Source organism: Patagioenas fasciata, chromosome W (genome assembly GCF_037038585.1).
Source record: "Patagioenas fasciata isolate bPatFas1 chromosome W, bPatFas1.hap1, whole genome shotgun sequence".
NCBI lineage: Eukaryota > Metazoa > Chordata > Aves > Columbiformes > Columbidae > Patagioenas > Patagioenas fasciata.
Genome location: NC_092559.1, coordinates 51013752 through 51037094, shown reverse-complemented (window position 1 = coordinate 51037094; position 23343 = coordinate 51013752).

Sequence of the window (23343 nt, the reverse complement as noted above, 5' to 3'; positions counted from 1 at the left end):
GAGTAACCTCAAAAGACTATTAATTTGGTGTAGAGACTATGGGTTTTCTGCCAATCTGTCAGGAGCTTTACAAATAGACACTTGGGAAAAAGTAGGAACTGTGTTGTGGAAGGCAATCAGTCGCAGTGAAAAAGATATTCTCAGCCTTGTAGCCGCCTGGTATCTGATAATTACTACGCTGAAGCAATTAAAAGCTGAAAAGACTGTTATGAGCATTAGTGACTCAAAACTTGAACTTTGGGACGATATAGGGCAGAAATTATGGGATAAAGTCTGCAATGGAGATAAAGAAGCTAAATCATTAGTAACTACATGGAAGCTTATAATTACCACCTTAAAAGATCTTAAGGCTGAACAGTCTGCTGCGTTTCTTCATTAACAGGGCCTCAGCATGGCGTGAGTCGTCGGACCTATCATCAGTGGGGCTCCAGCGTGTGGACTGCCCATGATACTCATTTAGCGAATCCATGCTTGGAGCGTGGATTCGTGATTAGAGAATAGTTGCGTATATAAGGAGACATGTTTCTGTAATAAATGGCTTTTGCGTGATTCACATTTAATCGGAGTGCTGAGTCCTTTATCGTTCCAACAAATGGTGACCCCGACGTGATACTCCGAACGGCGTCTCACTGAGGTCGGGGAAAAGCCTGGAGCGGCCCAGCCGGAGGCGGCTCAGCTGGACTGAGAGCCGGGCGGAGACGTACGGACGTTCCGCGGATAAATTTTGTTGAAGAAGGCCCCGGGAAAGGTGAGCGGCTGGGAGCAGGAGGAGGGAAGAGTGAAGTTATGGGGCAGAATATATCCTATGAGGAAGAAGCTATAGTTAAAATCCTCCTGCATATTCTCTCTATGAGAGGACTTAAATACGAAGAAAGTAACATACGTAGACTGTTGGTGGGTATCCCCCAACTCTTGGAAGAGACACTAATTGACACACCACAATTACAGGCGTGATTAGTTTCTGAAATCCTGAGGCAGTCAGCAGCCCTGTGCTTCCCCCCCTCCCTCCCTCTTCTCATGGTTTTTACTTACGAGATGGGATCAGGAATGACTGTTTTCAGTCGTGTTTCTAAGAAATCAGTATTGGGAGGTGTTTTAAAACATAGGAAAGCACTTGGAAATGTGAGGAAGGAAGATCTTGTGAAATATTGTAATTAATGGTGGCTGCTGTATAAGTTAAATGATTGGGAAAAGTGTCTGGAGGATAGAACCTTGAAGTATAACACTTTGTTGCAATTAATGTTGTTTTTAAGGTAAGAAGAGCAGGACAAAATAAATCTCTACAAGACATCATCAAATCATTTCAGACAGTTTTACAGGCAGAACGGTTTGAACTTCAACAAGCTGAGAATTAACTGATAACACACAGGTCATAGAAAACTTACTGAAGTCTGCAAGATGCTTTCCTCATTAACCTGTTTTCTTTGTAGGTATCTGTTTAAATATATTACATTTTAGTAAGTCTTTGTATGTTATATGGTACAGTAAGTTCATAGACTGTTAAATAATAAGAATTCATGGACTCAAAATGTGCGTTTTGTGATAATACAGAAGACCATGAGTAATTTTAGTTCTTTACTGTGTGAATGTGATGGCAAAATTTTGTGTGTAGTAGCTGTTACTTTTCTATCTAGCATGCTAGCTTTATTCCAATATCCAGACTTGGGCAACTCTGTGATAGGCTGTGTCTCATCTCGATGTGCTGGATTTCGCTCTTTTGTATACACACCAAGTAAAGAATCCTGGTTTTGGGATAACAGTTGTATCACACCAGATGAGACACTAATAAAAGCCTTGCTGAGTCCAGCTTGCTGTGGTTGCAGGGGGGGCTGCCGATTGGACTCCAGCGCGCACTGACCTGTTTTTTCAGGGAGACCCAGCAGTACCTCTGCCTGGCTGAGCAGTAAGCGACCAAAAGGTGCAATGCAAGAATTGAGATATTGTCTTGAATAAGTGTAACTGTGATCCATCTGCATATTTGAACTTGGTATTTGATTTTCATATCTGAGCTCAGTATTTTAATTTGCATATTTATATATTTGGTACCAAAATAATTTTGTTTCAGGAGATAATTACAAAATGGGAACTGGTTCCACTGCTATAATACCACCTTGCTCCCACTTAGGATGCATCCTTACACATTAGAGTAATTGCCTATATTGTTATCTAGTAATTTTGAGACCAGAAAATAATTTAAATTGTTAAACTCTGATTCGCATTGAAAAGGAAAAAAAAAAACGAAAAAAAAAGAAAAAAGAAAAAACCAAAACAAAACGAAACAACAAACCACCTAAATGCTATGATGGATGTGAACTTGGTATTGTATGAAGTTGTATTTAAAAGTTGCTGGAATGTGAACTGATTTGGATCTAGGAAAATGGAATAATGGATTGATGTTTATTACACTGTTTTTTGACATCTGTAATTGTAAAAGGTAAATGGGGCTGAGGAATGTAACGACTGCTTAGCTAATTGGAATTGCGTATAAAGTGTATTATGTTTGGAATAAAATGGGAAAACAAAAAAGCAAAATATCCAAGTCCTGTGTCAAGCTGCAAGATAAACTCAGCTCATTGTAACTGAGGAGTTTGCCAGAGCCTCCTACTTTGTACCAGCCATTACGCCACCTGCGTGGCCTTGGCTATATCTAAACTGCAGCGAGAAGAAAAAGAAAAAAAAAAATGGAAAAACCTGGCTGTCTGCTTTTAAAGATCAGTCTGAGGGTGAAGTTTAAAGGCATCCTTAGCAGATCTGTAGTTCTAATGAAACTGGGAAATTAAACCAAAATTTTGTTAATAGATTTATTCTGTGGTAACTAGTTGTAAAAGACTTCTTAGTAAATTCACTGTGATAGTTTTTGAGATCATGGGAAAGAAAGAAAGACCATTTTTTGAGACCAATGGAATGCCAAATTTGGAACAAAGTTTTACCATATGAATTCTTGTATTTGCCAGAAAGCTCTATACCTCTCTTGGGTCAAGATTTGTTAAATAAATTGTAAGCTCAAATAATGTTTTCTGAGAATTCTGTTTAGTTGCATGTCCTACAAGAAGCTGATTGGATGGTGCAGATCTGCTTGCTGCAAGTGAGAAATCTCCAAGGAAATTTGAATGCAGTATTCCACTAGTATTAACAGCCAATGTTTCGATAAAGCAAACACTACACTGACAGAACTGAAACAGGACTTCGGTCCAGTAAGGGAAAACAATATCCAATAAATATGACAGCCAAAATAGAGTTAGAAACTTTGTGGAATAAATTTATGGCAACCTTACAGGCTGACTGCATTCAATTGGACTTGCAGATTTGTCTGTCTATAGCTACAACATAGAAACAACCTGTGGCTATTGTGGGACAGTATGATGAGAATGCTAACAGACTGATATATCAGTTGTCACTCTGATCAAGAAAATGCAGGGAATGAATTTAAGACTTAATAGGTCATGATCCTTTTGTCATGTATATACCAATTGTGAAATTTAATTTTGATTCTTTTATTTGTAATCTATGTTCTTGTAAATTGCACTAGCTGGTTTTCTTAACAGCATACCTTTTGGCATGCCTAAATGTAAATTGCTGCAGAACCTGCAAGTCTTTAACATCAGGTCACAGACATACTTGTATCTGATCTGATCCTACATATTTGCACAGTTTTTGTTGATGGTTCTGGGAAGTCTCATAAAGCTGTAGTGGTCTGGTGTGAAGATAACAAATGGCGTCATTCTGTAAAAATTATTGAAGGTTCAACCCAATTAGCAGAGCTTGGGGTAGCTTTACATTACTTAGAGCTTTTTAAGGAGGAACACCTAAAGTCGATACGTGATTCTGAGTATGTAGTCATGGTCCAGCGCACTAATCTGATTCAAAACTGATTTTTGGGTTTTTTTTTTTTTTGGGTGTTTTTCTTTTTTGCTTGTTTTATTTGTTTTGTTCTGTTTAAAAAAAAAAAAAAGAAAAAGAAACAAAACAAAAAGGGGGAAGTGACTGTACTACTCCATATGACAGACTGAGCAAAGCATTGTGTGTTTTGAACTTTTTACGCCTCCCCCAAGGGTACGATATTCCACCTATGATTTGCCATGGAACAAGTTTAAAAGGCCATCTGACAGACTTTAAGAAAAATCAGTGTCAGGTCAAAGTGCGCAATGGTATTATGGGTGAATGGGAAGGTCCTTTTCAATTAATAACTTTGGGAAAAGGTTATGCTTGTGTCATTACAGGGCAAGGATCAAAGCGGATTCCCGCAAAATGGGTCAAGCCATGGCTGAATAAAGACAACAAAGATTCAACGGATGGAGACAGACAGGAGGGAGATAAGTTGTGAGGACGGTTTCAGGTGTAAACCGTAAATCCTAACTCAGTGTTATAGATGCTCACAAATCTGGTAGTCTAGAAGCCCATTAGCAAGCAGGTGGTGTACCTTCTGTAGAGAATGGCAATTTGAACAAACAGCGGGAGAGCCAAAAGGGCGATATTACACTTAGGTAATCAATGCAAAAATGAGGTAAAATTATGGGGCGTTCCTACCATAGTATCTACTGCACTCTTTCTCCCTAGTCTATCAGTTGCTAAAGCTTTAGGAGACCTAAAGGCCGAGAGGGATCAAAAAAGCCCCACAAAGTCCAACACTGACAACAACGTATGACAAAGCCTGACAGAGCCCAACAAAACCTGAAAGAGCCCGAGCAGTCCCCACAAAGTCAGACAGAAGCTGACAGAGCCCAATAGAGCCAATCACAGCCTGAAAATACCCTAGAGACCTTGACATAGATAGGCAGAGCCCGACATGGCCTAAAAGACTTGAACAGAGCTTGACAAACCCTGACAGACCAGGACAGGGCATGACACAGTTTGACAGTGCCCGACATGCCCCAAAAAAGCCCGACAAAGCCTGATATCGCAGAATCACAGAATGACAGAATGTCAGGGATTGAAAGGGACCTCGAAAGATCATCTAGTCCAATCCCCCTGCCGGAGCAGGAACACCTAGATGAGGCTACACAGGAAGGCGTCCAGGCAGGTCTTGAATGCCTCCAGAGTAGGAGACTCCACAATCTCCCTGGGCAGCCTGTTCCAGTGTTCTGTCACCCTCACTGAGAAGAAGTTTCTTCTCAAATTTAAGTGGAACCTTTTGTGTTCCAGTTTGTACCCATTACACCTTGTCCTATCATTGGTTGTCACCGAGAAGAGACTGGCTCCATCCTCGTGACACTCACCCTTTATATATCTGTAAACATTAATGAGGTCACCCCTCCGTCTCCTCTTCTCCAAGCTAAAGAGACCCAGCTCCCTCAGCCTTTCCTCATAAGGGAGATGCTCCACTCCCTTAATCACCTTTGTTGCCCTATGCTGGACTCTCTCCAGCAGTTCCCTGTCCTTCTTGAACTGAGGGGACCAGAACTGGATACAATATTCCAAATATGGTCTCACCAGGGCAGAGTACAGGGGAAGGAGAACCTCTCTTGACCTACTAACCACCCCCCTTGTAATGTAATCCAGGATGCCATTGGCCTTCCTGGCCACAAGGGCACAGTGCTGCCTCATGGTCATCCTGTTGTCCACCAGGACCCCCAGGTCCCTTTCCCCTACACTGCTCTCTAATAGGTCATTCCCCAACTTATACTGGAACCTGGGGTTGTTCCTACCCAGATGTAAGACTCTACACTTGCCCTTGTTATATTTCATTAAATTTTTCCATGCCCAACTCTCCAGCCTGTCCAGGTCCCGCTGGATGGCAGTACAGCTTTCTGGCGTGTCAGTCATTCCTCCCAGCTTTGTGTCATCAGCAAACTTGCTGATAGTACACTCTATTCCCTCATCCAAATCACTGATGAATATATTGAATAATATAGGCCCCAGTACTGACCCTTGAGGCACTCCACTAGATACAGGCCTCCAATTACACTCCGCCCCTTTGACCATGACTCTCTGGCTTCTTCCCTTCAGCCAGTTCGCAGTCCACCTCACTACCCGATCATGCAGACCGCACTCCCTCAGTTTAGTTGTGCGTATGCTGTGGGAGACTGTGTCAAATGCCTTACTCAAGTCAAGGTAGACCACGTCCACTGCTCTGCCGTCATCCATCCATCTTGTTATGTCCTCATAAAAGTCTATGAGATTGGTCAAGCATGACTTCCCTTTGGTGAAGCCATGTTGACTGCCCCTAATGACCATCTTATCCCTGACATGCCTTGAGATGGCACCAAGGATAAGTCGTTCCATCAGTTTCCCAGGGATGGAGGTGAGGCTGACTGGTTTATAGTTACCCGGGTCCTCCTTCTTGCCCTTTTTGAAGACTGCACTAACATTTGCTTTCTTCCAGTCCTCAGGCACCTTTCCCATTTCCCATGACTTGGCAAAGATGATGGAGAGCGGTCCAGCAATGACCTCAGCCAGCTCCCTCAGCACCCATGGGTGCATCCCATCCAGACCCATGTATTTATGGATGTCTAGATTGCCTAACTGCTCCCTAACCCAGTCCTCATCAACTGAGGCAACCTCCTCCATTGTTTTTCCTTCCTCTGGGGCCTCAGCGGCACGGGGCTCCTGAGGACAAGTTAAAATCTCCCACCACAACCAGGGCCTGTGATTGTGAGGCTGCTCTCAGCTGTCTGTAGAAGGCCTCATCAACTTCCTCACCCTGATCTGGTGGCCTATAATAGACACGTACAACAGTATCACCCTTGCCAGCCTGTCCCTTAAATTTCACCCACAGACTGTCAACTCGCTCCTCATCCGTGCCTGGACAATACTCAATACATCGTAGTTGCTCTCTCACATAAAGAGCAACTCCACCACCATGCCTGGCTGGCCTGTCTTTCCTGAAAAGGACATAGCCATCCATGACCACATTCTAGTCGTGTGTGCTGTCCCGTCATGTCTCTGTAATTGCCACCAGGTTGTAGCTTCCTGCCTGAACACAGGTTTCTAACTCCTCCTGCTTATTCCCCATACTGCGCGCATTGGTGTACAGGCATTTCAGAGAGCAAGCTGAGCACTCCCATTTCACCCTAGAGGTATGGGAGGCCTCCCAGCCTTCATGAACTCTAGAGTGCTACCCCACTGATGTAGTCCCAGCTACAACCTCATCCCTCTTCGAGTCTAGTTTAAAACTCTCCAAATGAGCCCTGCTAATTCCTGTCCCAGCATCCTTTTGCCCCTGCGAGATAAACCTTTCCCACGTATCACTGTTTGGACTGGTATCTTGTAAATCCAGCCGTTATCAAAGAACCCAAACCCTACCTCTAGCACCAGTCCTGTAGCCAATTGTTTACAGACTGAATTTTCCTGTTCCCTCCCATATCATCACCCAAAACTGGAAGGAGGGAAGAGAAAATCACTTGAGCCCCAGACTCTTTTACCATCCATCCCAAGGTCTTGAATTTTTTTTTCATTCCTATCAGACTGCGGGATGCAGCTTCCTCCCCATCTGTCTGAAAGATAAACAGTGGGTAGTAGTCCGTCAGGTGCACGAGGCTGGAGAGCACCATGGTGATGTGCCTGATCCGAGCTCCAGGTAGACTACACACTTCCCTGCGATGAGGGTCAGCTCTGCAGATTGGGCCCTCTGTCCCTCTCAGAAGGGAATTGCCTACTACAATTACCCTTCTTTCTTTCTTATCTGAAGCAGTCTTGAGGCGTGGGGTCAACTGCCTCTTTCTATGTGACCTCGTAGGCGGGCCTTGCACCACATCCTCACCTACCTCCTCCTCAAGATCCAGGGCCTCAAACCTATTACAGAGGGGCACCTGGGGAAGCAAAGTAGGTAGGGAGGGGGGTTGCCCATGGCCCCAAACTGGAACTAGCTTCCAACCCTCGTCATCTTTTTGGTCCCCTACCTCTGCCTGACAGCAACAGTGCAGGGGCTGTCTCAGGTCTTCCCCCTCTGCCTGACAGGGCCAGGGGTCCATCACCTTTTGAGGGTTATCCCCCTGTGATGGTTATCCCCCTGGAGCCTCTCTGAGCGGCACGCCAGGGAGATACTCCACCAGTCAATTTCCTTTTCACACTCCCTGATGGTCCTCAGCATCTTGACCTCCTCCTTACGTTTTGCAACCATGTAGAGCAGATCTTACACCTGCTCACACCTCACACAGATGGGATGCTGGCCATCCTCACTGGGCAGCAGCAGGGTCTGGCACTCCCTGCAGCAAGAAACCTGAACAGCCATGCTTCGGGACAGACAGTCTGTCTGAGTTGCTACAGTCTTCTTGAGACAAGCTCTCTTTCTGGTCGAAACCATGGTCGGCAGCAGTATGAGACAGTGGCAATAGGTGAGAGAGTCTAACTAGCAAAAAGTGACAGCCTCTACACCCTAATGCACAAGTTACCACACCCGCTGCTGCAGCACAGTGTGGGTGCTACTCAACTGTGTCACAGCCGATTGCCCCTTCCAGCACCTGGTGGGCAACGGGCGAGGGTGTGATCACCCTTGCCGTGATAATGCCCATTCCACGCCAGCTGCTCTCGCAAGGGCTGCTGGGCGCTTCTGTGTCTCTCGAGAATGAAAGTGCCAGATTGAGAGAAAAAAAAACAACCAAAAAAAGCTTCTCTGTACCTCGAATATTTCGCTTAATCGGGACCCACCGAGCTGCCTCCAATCAGCTGATCTCAGGAACAGAAGTTAGAATCACTACAATCCTCCTAAACAGTTTTATCATGAGCAAAGACTGAAACACATTCCAGAGACCCAATAATACCAACAAGCTTCGCTGAAAAGTCCAGGGATATTAAAAATTCCCAAAAGCATCTGTAATTTGCTCTAATGACACAGGCAGAGAATGGTTAAATAGCTCTCCTAAAAACTCGCTCCTGAAACTTAGAAAACAAAAGGCACAGGTGTCTTTAATTTCTTTTGCTTCTACCAAAGAATTCCAAAAATGCATACTCCTAAAGTATGATAACAATGAGTAGAAATACATCATGGACTTAACTAAAATCACATAAATCAGTGAAACACAACCCAGGACCAAAGCTATTATAACAAGTTCATCTCTACTTCCAAAAGTCATGTTCTGCACAAAAACATAAACAAGAAGAATTAACCCCAAAAAAGGCATTATTAAATCCAAATAGATTTGCAACATCCTTTAAAATCAAAAACAAACTCAAACCACAGTCTGCTTTATGACCCATAAAGCACACATATCTAGCATTTCGCAAAGTTTCCTTCCAGCAGAGGATTCAAACACAGGCCACGCACATCAAAGCCCAATACTCTCTCACTTACGCTACCCGATAAGCTGTTTACATTAATTGTCAGATACTGCTCTTAGCCCATCTCAGTCAAAACCCCCTCCCTGCACCGACCCAATAAAATCTGTCATGATTTCTCATGCAAATCCAAGTCATGGCACCAATAGAACCTGTCACGGTTTCTCTTATCTCATCCCCATACGCTCTCACTCTCTGTACGGTCTCGATTCCCATACGGTCTCGTTTCCCCGTATGGGCCACCAATTAAAATCTGTCACAATTTAAGGTAAGGCGGTAATAAACCATGGCAGACGCTCTCTGTTACCCCCTCACTTTCTGCCACCCCCTTCCTTTAGATCGGAAATATGATAGGGAAGATAAAAGAGAAGGAAGAGAGACTTAGACTTTAAGTTGGAAGGTTTTAGAGTTTTACTAATGCCACTAATAAATAGAGAATATATACAAAATATATAAAACCAATCTTGAGTGTTCAATGTGGAGTTGGCGTCACTCCAGCGACAGCAGAGCTGGGTGTGCGGAGCTGGCGTGGCTCCAGCAGGTGCAGCTCAGGCCTCTGGAAGTCATGGGGGGCACTTCACAGCAAACCAGAACCTGGTTGCAGGGATGCAGGGCCTGTAGATCACAGGCAGGATCCTCTCTACATGCCGGCCATGGTCGAAGAGAGCTTGACCCTCGTGATCACCCTCTTATATAGGGGGTATGACGATTATGGCATGGAATACTCAGTTGATCCTCAGTTGGTCAGTTCTAGTCACCTGTTCCATCCACCCCTCCTCAAACATGCCCCTCTCACAACAGAACGTGGGAAAACTTATCAGTCTTTCTTGGCTGCCATAGTAATAAATCTAAACATGAGCTTCTTCAGCATTCTGTTGGTCTTCTTATCAGCATCGAGTACAGCATCGGAGGAAAAAATATGCAGGCAAAAACTCAGGAAAGTACAGCCACCTAGAAGAACTTAGCTGAAAGAAAAATCACTAGAAGAGAACTGGTCTTGTTTTTAACAAAACCAGGACACCATCGTAGAAGGCCACTAGGTTGATCAGGCAGGACTTACTCTTGGTGAAGCCACGCTGGCTGTTCCAAATCACCTCCCTGTCCTCCATGTGCCTTAGCATAGCTTCTAGGAGGATCTGTTCCATGTTCTTCCCAGGCACAGGGGTGAGGCTGACAGGTCGGTAGTTCCCGGGGTCCTCCTTTCTACCCTTTTTAAAAATGGGTGCAATGTTTCCCTTTTTCTAGTCACCAGGGACTCCACCTGACTGCCATGACTTCTCAAATATCATGGAGAGCAGCTTGGTAACTACATCAGCCGATTCCCTCAGGACTTTGGGATGTATTACATCAGGTCCCATAGATTTATGTATGTTCAGGTTCCTCAGGTGGTCATGAACTAGATCCTCATTTGAAGTGGGAGGGACCTTGCTCCCCCAGTCCCCGTCTTGCAGTTCATCCACTCAAGAGGTGTGGGAAGACAGATTGCCAGTGAAGACTGAGGGAAAAATGTTGTTGAGTACCTCAGCCTTCTCCTTTTCCGTTGTTGCCAGTTTGCTATTTTTGCTCATTGGGGGTGTGGTGGGGGTGTGGTACACTTTCTTTGCCCTTCCTTTTCTGCTTGACATACCTGTAGAATCCCTTCTTGTTATTCTTTGCATCCCTTGCCAAGTTCAGCTCCAGCTGCTCCTTGGCCTTCCTGACCCTATCCCTACATAACCGAGCAGTGTCCCTATACTGTTCCCAGGATACCTGTCCCTATTTCCACTGCCTTTGCATTTCCTTCTTGCCCTTTAGCTTGACCAGCAGGTCTCGACTCAGCCATGGTGGCCTCTTGCCTTCCTTACCTGATTTCTTACACCTGGGGATCATGAGCTCTTGTGCCAAGCCTCAGTTTTGGGTGGGAGGGAAGATTATTAGGGAACAACAAGGGAGCAACACTGCTTTGCAAGGGAAGGTAAACTAGGAGCTAAGGGTTGCAGAAAGGGAAGACCCATTGGCCTGACCAACAAGGGGCACAATCCCACAGCACCCAAAGGAGAACTGGGCAAGTCCAGTGACAGTGACCAGAGTCAGCTACACTCCATTGATAGTCAGGCAAGGTCAGAGTGACAAGACAGGTCCAAGGCCAAATCCATGGGTCAAAGTCCAGATCAGTGGGGTACATGGCCAGGCACGGGCATAGCTGCAATGTAGCTCGGACAAGGACCAAGGGCAAGGGACCAAGCTTAAATGCAGCTCCCAAGCAAAGGAACCAAGCGGGGGCAGGCCAGCTCTTGCTGAGGCTTTTATGTATCTGAATGTCTTCCTTTGCTCAGCTCTCAGATAATTGTTTTTCCAGAAGAATGCATTTGGTTGTGTGTTACTTGGAGTAAGACATTCCCTTTTATTGATCTTCAAATTCCAGAGACATCCTGATCTCTAGCGCACTTCAGCTCCATTGTTATTCCCCTTATGATAAACTTTAAAAAGTCTGGTTCTGCTGCATAACAAATTGGTTTCACTGTCTGCAAAATGTTTACTACTACTGTAATATTAGTTCTGATTGCTGTTAAATAACTGCATTGTTACAGACTTAAACTTATAGCATTAGAAAGACCATTTCAAAAGTAATTAACTGGTAGTTATCTGTGATAAGTGCATTGTTTATTCACAATATTTTGTCTGTAATTAGGTGTATAGAAAAGAGCCCAGCACTCTTTCATGTTTTTCCAAGTATGAACATCAGCATAGTTAGAAATTTCCCATTGTCTTGTGAAACATTTTGTACGGCAAAGTAGAAATATGCACATAAAGAAATAGTTGCTGTCCTTCCCCTTTTAACTTTCAGGGCCCTGATTCAGGAAAACATTCAGGCAATTTCTTAAGTCCCTGTTCAGGAATGCACTTAAGAGATTGGCTAACCGTATGCTTAGTTAATTTAAACTTGATTAAGATTGAAAGCCTACATCCTAAGGGCCTTTTTGAAGTAAAGATTTTTTCCTGAATCTAAACCTGCAGTTGGTTTACATTAATTTCAAGGCATATTTTGGCTTCAAATGTTTAATTTAGGATTTATTTAGGATTTCTATAGCAAGGTCTGCCCTTCAAACAATTTCGTTTTCATTTCAGCCTACAATGAAATTAAACTTGCATCTAAGGATATAAATCTTTTAAGATACTTAATTCCCAAGCCTGATCTTTCTGTGTTAAATGCAAGGCTTTAAAATTAAAAATTAATGATGCTTATAGGTGTCAATGCAGGTGATCCTGCAGGAGGTGAAGAAATTAATTCTTCCTGCCACATCTCTGGGACATCAGGGAACATTCCCATTTTGGGGAACAGTAGATGGTACGTCCTAGTTTACACAAGAGATCTTTGCCCAACAAGTCAACAGGAGCAGTAGGGATTAAAAGAAAAGCATGATGATCAGAAATAGGACCAATTGAAACACTTAGGGGAGTTGTAACAGGATGTAAAATGGATTGTCCTTCAATATCCACAGCATTTACAACTTCAGAAGACAACATAACATGTGGGAAATCAGAGTCATGGAAAGTGGAACGAGAAGCCCCATTATCAATGAGACAGGTTACAGTTTTTCCTGCAATAGGGCAATCCAGATTGGGTACAGAAGGGTCTAAAGAAAAGATGGGTGATAATGTCACAGTCCCTCAGGCCGTCCTATGGTGATGAGTGATGTGATTGTGGCCCAAAGGTATCAGTTCTGTGAGTACTAGAAGAAAAATGTGGGCTAGTGTTGTGAAATCATTGAGGGCATTTTGATTTCCAGTGATCTGGCTACTTGCAAAGATATCATTGATTGTCAGCATGCACCACAGGTTGAATAGGTTTTGAACAACTTAGTCACCCTCAGGGTGGGGGGAGGCAGATATTCTCCTCCCACCCTTCCTAAAGGCAGTATAGGCATTTTCTAATTGCTGAATTGGTAAAGCCATTAATTTAGCTTCCCTGCATTCCTTTGCTTTCTTAGATTTGTTATAAAAATGTTGAGCAGCTGGCTCTGCACTTCCTCTGCACTTTTTCCCTTCAAGCCAATTACGGTATTTCGGATATTTTCAAAATTTTAGAATCCAAGCCTTGAACAAAAACTGAAACAAGTGCAGGTCTTGCTCACTCCATAGGATTTTCTATTCCTGCTTGTCTTTTAAACATCTATCCAAGTAATCTGCTGGATTTTCATCCTTGAATTGTTTGCATGCATAAACCTTAGTCCAATCTGTTTTCCTAGGACATACTTGTGAAATAGCATTAAAAATATCATCTCTTTGCTGTTTAATATCAGTGTTTTGAACAGGCTGTGCTGACCACTTGGCTGTGTCGTACAGCCTTATTAAGGTTTCTTGTGGCACTGCAGCTCCAAGAAGCTGATCCATATCAGCCCAGGTTGGGTTAACACAGTTAATCATCTGAAGCTCCTCCTTAGATTTCTCAGGTTCTTCCTGGATGCTTGGGATTTTTTTTAGACAAGATTTACATCAGATGTGGGTAATTTTGTGTAGTTTTTACTGTTTTCTTGTCATTTTTCTTAACAGTTTTATTTTGTTGTTGAATGCTGGGGCCCTCAAGTTCCTTGGTATTGTAATTAGGAGGGACTGAGGGTGCAGACTCAGGGCTAGTTGTGGAATCAATTTCCTCCTTCTGTTCATCCAGGTTATCTGAAAGATATGGTGGTGGTTGAGAAAAATAACCTATATCTATAAGGTCATCCACAATATCCAGCTGCACCGGGACAGTAGCATGAGTGAAAGAAGGATATAAATGTTGAGGAGGTTTAGTTTGTTGATCAGCCAATTTATCTTTCAAATTTTTAACTTCTTGTTTTAGCTTTTCCTGGGAGTCTTTTAGGCTCCAAGTTTGTGACTCAGTGCATCGCTTAGATGCCTCATCATACCAACTAAAAAAGGCATCCCACTGTGTCTGGGGTACCTTGTGGGTTTTTTTGTTTCCCAAGGCTGCTCTTAAGTGCATGATTTTATCAAAATTGAAGATACCTTCTAAGGGAAACTGTTGTGCTGGTTTGACCGAAAACAAGTTAATCACTTGCTACTTGGGAGAAGAGACCAACACCCTCCATGCTACAACCTCCTTTCAGGTAGTTGTAGAGAGCAATAAGGTCTCCCCTCAGCCTCCATTTCTCCAGACTAAACAGCTCCAGTTCCCTCAACCACTCCTGATAACGCTTGTGCTCCAGGCCCCTCACCAGCTTCATTGTCCTCCTCTGCACTCTCTCTAGTACCTCAATGTCTTCCTTATCATGAGGGGCCCAAAACTGGACACAGTATTTAAGGTGGGGCCTCACCAGCACCGAGTACAGTGGCATGATCACTTCTCTAGTCCTGATGGCCACACTATTCCTGATACAAACCAGGATGCTGTTGGCCTTTTTGGCCACCTGGGCACACTGTTGGCTCATATTCATCCGGCTGTTGATAGTTCGGGTTAAACCACAACAACTGTTTAGGGGGGATCATCTTGAGTATAGCAATTCCATTTTTCCAAACACTTTCGAGTTTTAGGAGAGTAGTTTTTGTACATAAATTGTGCTGGGCTCCCCTTAAGTGGAACCTTGCTCACTTTGGACTTTCAGGTGCCCATCTGTATTCAGTCTCACTCAAACACAGACACAGGGTTAAGTTTCAGGGAATGCCAGCCTGTGTATTAACCTTGCCAAGATGATCTATGTCAGCTCTCAATTTCAAAGGTACTTTTTACTGATTAATTGCTTGCAAGACTTACTTTTACGCTGAGATGGTGATTTGCTATTCAAATCCCAGCCTGTGTTTTTACTCATGCTAAGATGACTTATACAGTGGAGTACAGGGTAGGGAAGGAGACAATACACAATAGGGGTCCGCTAAAATCTCAGAAACCTTTACCCAATCTGCCCATTCTGGACAAGGTCAGACTTCTCTGGCTGTGGAGCTAGAGCAGCTCATGCAGCAACCAGAGACATGAGGGGTAAAGAGGACCCTCCCATTGAGTCATGAGTTTCAGACGGGAGCCCCTTGCTTTATCGACTCCTTTCTCAACACTCAGTTCCTGAGATCAGTTGATCGGAGGCAGCTCGGCGGGTCCTGATTAAGCGAAATCTTCGAGGTACAAAGAAGCCTTTTTTTATTTTTTTTTTCTCTCAATCGGGCACTTTCATTCTCAAGAGATGCGGAAGCACCTGGCAGCCCTTGTGAGAGCAGCTGACATGGAGTGGGCGTTACCGCGGCAAGGGCGATAACTCCCCTGCCCCTCATCTTGAAAAGGCCTCTGGGAGGGCAGCGATGTGTCGCTGCCCACTAGGTACTGGAAGGGGCAATCGGCTTGTGACACGGGTGAGTAGCACCCACGCTGTGCTGCAGCAGTGGGTGTGGTAACTCGTGCACTACTGCGCAGAGGTTGTCACCTTTTACTGAGTAGACTCTCACCTATTGCTACTGTCTCATACTGTTGCTGACCATGGTCTCGATCAGAAAGAGAGCTTGTCTCAAGAAGACTGTAGCAACTCAGACAGACTGTCTGCCCCGAACCGTGGCTATTCAGGTTTCTGGCTGCAGGGAGTGCCAGAGCCTGCTGCTGTTGGATGACGATGGCCAGCATCCCACCTGTGTGAGGTGTGAGCAGGTGCAAGATCTGCTCTACATGGTTGCAAAGCTTAAGGAGGAGATTGAGATGCTGAGCACCATCAGGGAGTATGAAAAGGAAATCGACTGGTGGAGTAATTCCCTGGCGTGCCACTCAGAGAGGCTCCAGGGGGATAACCCTCAAAAGGCGATGGACCCCTGGCCCTGTCAGGCAGAGTGGGAAGACCTGAGACAGTCCCTGCCCTGTCGCTGTCGGGCAGAGGTAGGAGACAGAAAAGATGACGAGGGTTGGAAGCTAGTTCCAGTTTGGGGCCGTGGGCAACCCCCCTCCCTACCAGCTTTGCTGTCCCAGGTGCCCCTCTGTAATAGGTTTGAGGCCCTGGATCTTGAAGAGGAGGTAGGTGAGGATGTGGTGCAAGGCCCACCTATGAGGTCACATAGAAAGAGGCAGTTGACCCCACGCCTCAAGTTCGCTTCAGATAAGAAAGAAAGAAGGATAACTGTAGTAGGCAATTCCCTTCTGAGAGGGACAGAGGGCCCAATCTGCAGAGCTGACCCTCATCGCAGGAAAGTATGTAGTCTACCTGGAGCCTGGATCGGGGACATCACCAGGACGCTCTCTAACCTCGTGCACCCAACAGACTACTACCCACTGCTGATCTTCCAGACAGATGGGGAGGAAGCTGCATCCCACAGTCTGATGGGAATGAAAAAAGATTTCAAGGCCTTGGGACGGATGGTAAAAGAGTCTGGGGCTCAAGTGATTTTCTCTTCCCTCCTTCCAGTTTTGGGTGATGATATGGGAGGGAACAGGAAAAATCCAGTCCCTAAGCAATTGGCTACAGGACTGGTGCTACAGGCAGGGCTTTGGGTACCTTGATAACGGTTGGTTTTACAAGACACCAGTCCAAAAAGTGATACGTGGGAAAGGTTTATCTCACAGGGACAAAAGGATGCTGGGACAGGAATTAGCAGGACTCATTTGGAGAGCTTGAAACTAGACTCAAAGGGGGATGGGGTTTTAGCATCAGTAGGGCATCACTCTAGAGTTCATGAAGGCTGGGAGGCCCCCCATACCCCTGAGTGCTCAGCTTGCTCTCTGAAATGCCTCTACACTAATGTGTGCAGCATGGGGAATAAGCAGGAGGAGTTAGAAACCTGTGTTAGGGCAGGAGATTATGACCTAGCGGCAATTACGGAGACATGGTGGGACAGCACACATGACTGGAATGTGGTCATGGATGGCTATGTCCTTTTCAGGAAAGACAGGCCAACCAGGCGTGGTGGTGGAGTTGCTCTTTATGTGAGAGAGCAACTACAATGTACTGAGTATTGTCCAGGCATGGATGAGGAGCAAGTTGAGAGTCTGTGGGTGAAAGTTAAGTGGCAGGCTGGCAAGGGTGATACTATTGTGGGCATCTATTACAGGCCACCTGATCAGGGTGAGGAAGCTGATGAGGCCTTCTACAGACAGCTGAGAGCAGCCTCGCAGTCACAGGCCCTGGTTGTGGTGGGGGATTTTAACTTCCCTGATGTTTGTTGGAAGGACTACTCGGCCGGCCAGCCGCAGTCTAGGAGGTTCCTCCAGTGCGTTGATGATAACTTTCTGATGCAAAGGGTGAAGGAGCCGACTAGAAGAGGTGCACTGCTGGACCTCATCCTCTCTAATAAAGAGGGTCTGGTTGAAGCAGTAAAGGCTGAGGACTGCCTTGGTTGCAGCAACCATGAGATGATGGAGTTCAGGATCTCATGTGGTAGGAGCAGGATAGCAAGCAGAATAGCAACCCTGGATTTCAGCAAGGCAAACTTTGGCCTTTTTAGGCAATTGCTAAGGGAAATCCTATAGGCAAGACTGCTTGAAGGTAAAGGGGCCCAAGATAGTTGATTAGTGTTCAGGGACTGTTTCTACTGGGCACGAGATCCCGACACATAGGAAGTCAAGGAAGGGAGCCAGGAGACCTGCGTGGTTAAACAGGGAGCTGCTGGGTATGCTCAAGTGGAAGAGAAGAGTTTATAGATCATGGAAGGAGGGGCTGGCCACTTGGGGAGAATATAAGGCTGTTGTTAGAGGGTGTAGGGAGGCAACCAGGAAAACTAAGGTCTCCTTAGAATTAAACCTGGCAAGAGGGATCAAGGATAACAGAAAGAGCTTTTTCCAATACATGACAGATAAAACTAACACCAGAGGCAATGTAGGCCCACTGATGAACGAGGTGGGTGCCCTGGTGACAGAAGATATAGAGAAGGCAGAGTTACTGAACGCCTTCTTTGTCTCTCTCTACTCCGCTGGAGGCTGTTCTGAAGAGCCCCGTACCGCTGAGGCCCCAGAGGAAGGCAGGACAATGGAGGAGTTTGCCTCAGTTGATGAGGACTGGATTAGGGAGCAATTAGGCAATCTGGACATCCATAAATCCATGGGTCTGGATGGGATGCACCCACGGGTGCTGAGGGAGCTGTCTGAGGTCATTGCTGGACCGCTCTCCATCATCTTTGCCAAGTCTTGGGAAATGAGAGAGGTGCCTGAGGACTGGAGGAAAGCAAATGTTAGTGCAGTCTTCAAAAAGGGCAAGAAGGAGGACCCGGGTAACTATAAACCGGTCAGCCTCACCTCCATCCCTGGGAAACTGATGGAACAACTTATCCTTGATGCCATCTCAAGGCATGTCAGAGATAAGATGGTCATTAGGGGCAGTCAGCATTGCTTCACCAAAGGGAAGTCATGCTTGACCAATCTCATAGACTTTTATGAGGACATAACAAGATGGATGGATGATGGCAGAGCAGTGGACGTGGTCTATCTTGACTTGAGTAAGGCATTTGACACAGTCTCCCACAGCATACGCACAGCTAAACTGAGGGAGTGCGGTCTGCATGATCAGGTAGTGAGGTGGACTGCGAACTGGCTGAAGGGAAGAAGCCAGAGAGTTGTGGTCAATGAGGCGGAGTGTAATTGGAGACCTGTATCTAGTGGAGTGCCTCAAGGGTCAGTACTGGGGCCTATATTATTCAATATATTCATCAGTGATTTGGATGAGGGAATAGAGTGTACTATCAGCAAGTTTGCTGATGACACGAAGCTGGGAGGAATGACTGACACGCCAGAAAGCTGTGCTGCCATCCAGCGGGACCTGGACAGGCTGGAGAGTTGGGCATGGAAAAATTTAATGAAATATAACAAGGGCAAGTGTAGAGTCTTACATCTGGGTAGGAACAACCCCAGGTTCCAGTATAAGTTGGGGAATGACCTATTAGAGAGCAGTGTAGGGGAAAGGGACCTGGGGGTCCTGGTGGACAACAGGATGACCATGAGGCAGCACTGTGCCCTTGTGGCCAGGAAGGCCAATGGCATCCTGGATTACATTACAAGGGGGGTGGTTAGTAGGTCAAGAGAGGTTCTCCTTCCCCTGTACTCTGCCCTGGTGAGACCATATTTGGAATATTGTATCCAGTTCTGGTCCCCTCAGTTCAAGAAGGACAGGGAACTGCTGGAGAGAGTCCAGCATAGGGCAACAAAGGTGATTAAGGGAGTGGAGCATCTCCCTTATGAGGAAAGGCTGAGGGAGCTGGGTCTCTTTAGCTTGGAGAAGAGGAGACGGAGGGGTGACCTCATTAATGTTTACAGATATATAAAGGGTGAGTGTCACGAGGATGGAGCCAGTCTCTTCTTGGTGACAACCAATGATAGGACAAGGTGTAATGGGTACAAACTGGAACACAAGAGGTTCCACTTAAATTTGAGAAGAAACTTCTTCTCAGTGAGGGTGACAGAACACTGGAACAGGCTGCCCAGGGAGGTTGTGAAGTCTCCTACTCTGGAGGCATTCAAGACCTGCCTGGACGCCTTCCTGTGTAGCCTCATCTAGGTGTTCCTGCTCCGACAGGAGGATTGGACTAGATGATCTTTCGAGGTCCCTTCCAATCCCTGACATTCTGTCATTCTGTGATTCTGTGATTCCTTTTGGGGCATAGGTGTGGATGGTTTTGGTCCTAGTCCCAGACATGGTTTATGTCTACTAGACAGGGTTTCTCTCATTCACAGACATAAACCTAACCAGACAGTCAGACAATTACAGACAAAATGGAATAAAATTCCTGAACAAATTAAGACCTTATGCCTACCCAAATAAACAAGATTTTTCAACCAAATTTTTCAATTTCAATTAAATTTACTTTAGCCAGCTTTAAGGTTCTGGACTGACCTGTATTTAAAGTCAAAATGGTAATGTCCAAGCACAGCAAAGAGCCTACAAATAATCCACACTGAAACACTGATAAGGATTTTTTTTTTAATGGTCCCTTACCTTTTTTCAGTGTGGCACTTGGGGTTCAGAGGGGACAGTCTGCAGTTCCTACAAGTTGTAGCACAAAACGAACCATCCAAGTCATGTTCACCATAATTGTCAGAGAATCTGGGGCCTCCAAGTATGTGATACAATTTAGGAGGACAGATCAGACAGAAGCTTTATTAACTATGATCATAGTGAGAGAACATTTGGATGCTATGTCCCCCTCTGCTCCCCTGTTCTCTGCCAAGTGATTGCAGAGACCCGACCTATATAATATTTCAGAAGAAAAAAGAAAAAAAAACCAAAAAAACAGGTAGGTGAAAACAGTCATTTAATAATTTCAATGTTAACAAAGCCAGGTATCCATCCCTGAGAAGTATGGACTCCTTAAGTAGATTTCTAACTGCCACAATTCTAAGAAGGAATTAAACAGTAAATAATGTGATAATATGGAGAGATGGCTCATGGCTCTTAGCGGAGCCTATAGGAGTGGCACACCCAGTATTATCTTAGCTTAGAAGTGGGAAGTTGGAAACAATCACAGACTGTTAGCTTTTAGTCAAAAGCAAAATTCTTTTAGTTAGGATAAACTTCTTAGCTGGACCTCTCATATTAATTATTAATAATTTTACCACCACAAATGGAGGTGGAGGTCAACCCAGTTAGAAAGAAAGGAAGAAGACCCTCCAGAGAGGAAGCAGGAGGAAAAATCAGAAGAGTAGATGCACACTAAATATAATGGATTGTTTAGAGATATAAGGTTGTATGATTTTTAATATACTCTTTGCTTCATGTTACTTGGTGTCCTGGTTTTGTTAAAAAACAAGTTTCTCTTTTAGTGAATTTTGCCTGTCAGCTAAAACCTTCATATTAGCTGCATTTTCCTGGAGAACCAGACACATGTTTTGGTAAACCTAGCAATGGAATGCAAACTTATTGATAAGCACGGATGGACATCTCGCGAGAGGGGCAACGACAAACCGGTGACCAAGAGACTGACCAATGGTGTATAACATTCCATTCACGTGAATACTTCATATAAAAGTGGGAGATCACGAGGATCTCGGCCCTTTTTTCCTTCCGTTCTGCTTATGGCTGACATCAGGAGAGGACCTTGCTAGTCGTCCCTGCGAACTGAAACCTAGTGAGAGACTGAATCCAGCTCCTGTTGGCTACAGAGTCTAATCCAGGACTTTGGGTGCTGGTTCTGCAGTTGCTGAGACTTTCAAGATTGGTTTTGTATATTTTGTATTATTTTCTCTATTCTTATTAGTAGCATTAGTAAAACATCTTTAATTTTTCCAACTCTCTTCTCTCTGTCCTTCTTTCCCTGCTCATCGCCTGTCCTGAGTGGGAAGGGGGGAGGGGGGGGGCAAAAGGGGGAAGTGGGGGGGAGAGGAGGTTAACAATATATCTGCCAGGGTTTGATTGTCACCCCACAATCTTAACCCTCGACACTTGGTAAGCTGTATTTACTAAAATTTTACCAAGAGCAACTGCAGACTACATTAAACGCTTGCAAGATAAAGTCTGGCTTCCATTTTGCTGGGAAGGATGGGACTGACTGGGAAAACAATGATCCAAGGCTAACACAGAGACATTACAGACATCTGCAAAGCGGGGCCTATTTTGCACTTTGCTGAGAAGAAAGGATTTATCCAGACAAAACAGCACCTTCAAGGATATGGAGAAAAAACAATGTCTACAACTGAACAAAACAAAGGCCCATGTGGAGTCAGAGAAAAAGGGTGCAATAGGGAGCAAAGGACCTGGTGGTGAAATTTTACTCTTGAACTGGACCTTGGTGTGAATGGTCTGTAAAGATATAAAAGTTTGTAGTTTTCTATGCTTGGGCAGACCTCTGTGCAGGTACCCAGCTTGAGCCAGCCCTTTTGCTATTCTACTCCATTTATTTTCTGAGAATTTTTTGAGCGAACAGTTATCAGGGAGGAAAGACGCCCAAAGGTTTTCTTTGTGAACAGATACATGCACCTGGAAAGAAGGTAAGCAGCATTTGGCTTGGCATATCTCCCCCATGCAGTAAATAATAGAGTAAACCCACCACCGAACTCTTTAAGGTTGCACTTCTCTTTAAGAAATCTAAACATTGTTCTGCAGTAAGCAGAACCTTAAATTACTCCTCTGTGACACCAGCCTCATTGCTCTGAACTAGCTCCAGCACCTCAATGTCTTTCTTGTAGCGAGGGGCCCAAAACTGAACAAAATATTTGAAGTGGGGCCTCACCAGTGTCGAGTACAGGGGGTCTTCTCTAGTCCTGCTGGTCACACTATTTCTGATACAAGTCAGGATGCTGCTGGCGTTTTTGGCCACCTGGGCACACTGCTGGCTCATATTCAGCTGGCTGTCGACCAACACCCCTGGGTCCTTTTCAGCCAGGCATCTTTCCAGCCACTCTTCCCTGATCCTGTAGCATTGCATGGGGTTGTTGTGACCCAAGTACAGGACCCGGCACTTGGCCTTGTTAAACCTCATACAACTGGTCTCAGCCCATCAATCCAGCTGGTCCAAATCCCTCTGTAAAGCTTTCTGATGCTGGACCTGATTACCCTTAATGCATGTGATCCTGATTTCCTGATATGCATTCCTGGCTTGACCTTAGACCATTCCTGGCCTCATCACCATGAACTTCCCTGATGAGCTGTACTCTTGTCTGAACCTGACTACTACCCCTGGGTCTGCCCTGCTCACCTCACTCCATTATTGTGGGGCTGGGTCCTGTCTGGACCTGTCTGTCCTTGTTATCATGCTTGGCTCCCCATCCCTTGCTGCCTCCTGACACATTCCTGTAATTCATGTGGAAGTTGATCTCTCGATCTGAGACCACACTGTAGCTAAACCAGAGACCCAACCCAACCCTCAAATATAATAGTTGCTCTGGTAATCAAGAAGAAACAATGGAAGTGTAGGCCAGCCTCGTTAGTAAGAGGAAGGAGCTTCTTCTCAGAGGGAGCAGGAGGAAGAATCAGAAGAGGCATCCTGCTCTGCAGCAGAGCAACCTCAAGAACAGGAGAGGGAGGAGACAGAAATCATAAACGAGGTAGAATCTACCCAGTCCCTATCCCTGAGCAAGCTGCGGGATATGCGGAAAGATTATGGCTGTCAGCCAGGTGAACGAATTGCTACCTGGTTACTCCAGTGCTGGGATACTGGGGCCAGCCGTCTGGAACTGGAGGGCAAGGAAGCTCAGCAGCTGGGGTCCCTCTCTAAGGAACATGGAATTGACAAAGGGATCAGAAGAGGGGCCTCTGG